A 2,502-nucleotide genomic window follows, 5' to 3' on the forward strand; every position below is an offset into this window, starting at 1 on the left:
ATTTTACTTCCAGTAAATTGACAAAAGGAAAACAAAACTTTTTTCTTTTAAGTGGGATTGTTTTGAGGTTCCTGATTGCTGCATTGCTCTTAACTCAAGATTTACTTTTATTTCCCGATTATATTACGGATAGCTGACAAGTCTGTGTTGCACATATAACACGGATGTTGGTTGCCCTTGAGTCTTTGCGCCGTGCCGTTCCACTGTGCCATTTTACTCAGACCAGCAGAAATCCAATTTTGGTTCCAGTGTGCTTCCCAAATGAACTCAAAGATAATAAACCACCAGAAACCTAAAGAAACTATGTGTTAGCTCTGAGTAGCACCAGATCTTTATCCGTCTTTTTTCAGGTAGGCTTAACAAAAGTCTAGTTTTTATGAGCTGACAGAAATCTATAAAGTATTCTTCAGAGATTGGGATGAGATTAGAGTTTTTAAGACCTGGTCTGTTGCCTAATTGTGCCTCTCTGTTTTTTTATCAAAAGCTTTCTGCTTTAGAAAGTCATTCTTGCTGCTGTCTCTGGTGTATGTCTTCAGTCCTGGCTTAATCAGCACTGGGACTGATCCATCCAAAGAGAACGGTGTCAGTCTGAAAGCTACATTTCCAGCAACATTAAGTTGAAACCCTTTTAAGCTTGTGTGGATGTGAGACCGTCTAACAGCTCAGGTCTGAAAACACCATCTCTGACAACCTGAAGCTTATGTAACCCCTCCCCTCCACCCTGCCACCACCAATTTCCACCCCTACAGAGACACAGCAACGAGGGAACACAAACACACAACCCGAGCTCCTAATAATCTGTGCTGGTCAGCATATAATCCCCAAACATGAAATATGAAGGGGGGAGGTGGTGTTGGTGGATGGTTGTGCAGTTCATGCTATGTTATGGATGGGACTCAGTCATTGGTGGCTTGGTCTGTTGACTGTGTATTTTTTTTTTTTTTTTTTATGTAAGAGGATTTGTACCAGTATCAGCGTCTGTGGCACGAGTGCTCTAAAGACTTTGGGTGGGATCGTTCATCAGAAGGAGATTGGAGGCGGGACCAAGCCATTCCTGATCAAAACCACATCAGAAAATGCAGACAGATCAAGTTTGAGTCAAAAATAAATCCACCAGTTTCCTATAGAGTCCCTACAGGATGAGGAGTCTGAGTTATATCTGGCATGTTCCCACAATGATCCCTCCAATTACCCCCACCTTCACCTGGGATCTGCTCTCTCTCTCTCTCTCTCTCTCTCTCTCTCTCTCTCTCTCTTCTTTATCTCTCTCTCAAGAAATACCNTAAGACACAGTGAGCTAGCCATGGAGCTAGCCATACAGTAAATAAGTAAAGTACAGCGATATATTTGTTTTCTCCTCTCTTCCGACGTAAAAATGAAAGACTACTACAGTTAAACAGTTTTCTAAAGTGGATTTTCATTTGAAGCAGGAGATAATAACTAAAGAAGACCAACACCGGAGCTGAAGGTTTTGCTTCGAGACAGTTTGACGATTCTCAAACGGAGTAGAAAAGACATGCTGAGGATAGACTTGGCTTTAGATGAACGGATATTTTTGTGCAGAATTAGCGGTGCATGCATTTCATTGATAGATAAAGGTAAGACAGCATTAAGATGTTTTGTTTTAATGAAATGTGCGTTTTTTGGGGTAGTTTGTATGTCTAAATAATTCAGTAAAGTAGAAGCGGTAGCTAATCTACCACAGCAATTATTTATTTATTAAACATTAAGCCTAAAACATACTAAAACAACCGACTGAATATTCTGTGTGCACAATTCTTGAATGTTTTTTTTGGTGTTAAATCCTAAAACTTGAAGTGGCATTGTTGTCAGTTGCTATGGCAACGAATCTGCGTAGCTTGGCGAATACAGATCACTTTGCTGTGGATCATAGCGCGAAATCAATATCTACATTTCTAAGTTTCACTGAGTTAACGCGGCTATGGATGACATGTAAATGATTAGTCTTTTTGCTCTCCAGCGTTGTATGCATGCGCGAAATTTCCGTACGTCCAATAATATGTGTGGTGTCTAAGTCATAAGTCAGTGCCTCACCAGCAATGAACCTCACCGCACGTCACTGTAGCATGGGTACCAGAAACAGCTACTGTAGTTTCAACCAGCCCAAGCCACAAAACACAATGAAGATGAAGATGAAGATGCCTTTTGCCTGACAAAAAAGTCTCATGAGAAAAAAAAAGAAAACTGTCAGATTAAATAATCTCGCTATGACCAAATTTAAGACCTGTGATTAATGTGTTTCAGGCCAACTCAGTTTTTTCCCCATGAATTTAAGGCATTTTAAGGCCTTTTGGAGACATGGATGTCAGACTTTTTAAGACTTTTGAGGATGCGCTGACACCCTCGATGAGTGTTTGATAGCCCTTATTGGCTTGACCAATATTCAGCTCTGTGGAAAAGTCAAAGGGAGTCAACAATGATCTATTTCTTAAAAGAGGGAGCCCTACGGACACAACTTTACACAGATTGGGAATGCCTTTT

This window comes from Poecilia formosa, unplaced genomic scaffold, assembly GCF_000485575.1.
Source record: "Poecilia formosa unplaced genomic scaffold, Poecilia_formosa-5.1.2 Scaffold173, whole genome shotgun sequence".
NCBI lineage: Eukaryota > Metazoa > Chordata > Actinopteri > Cyprinodontiformes > Poeciliidae > Poecilia > Poecilia formosa.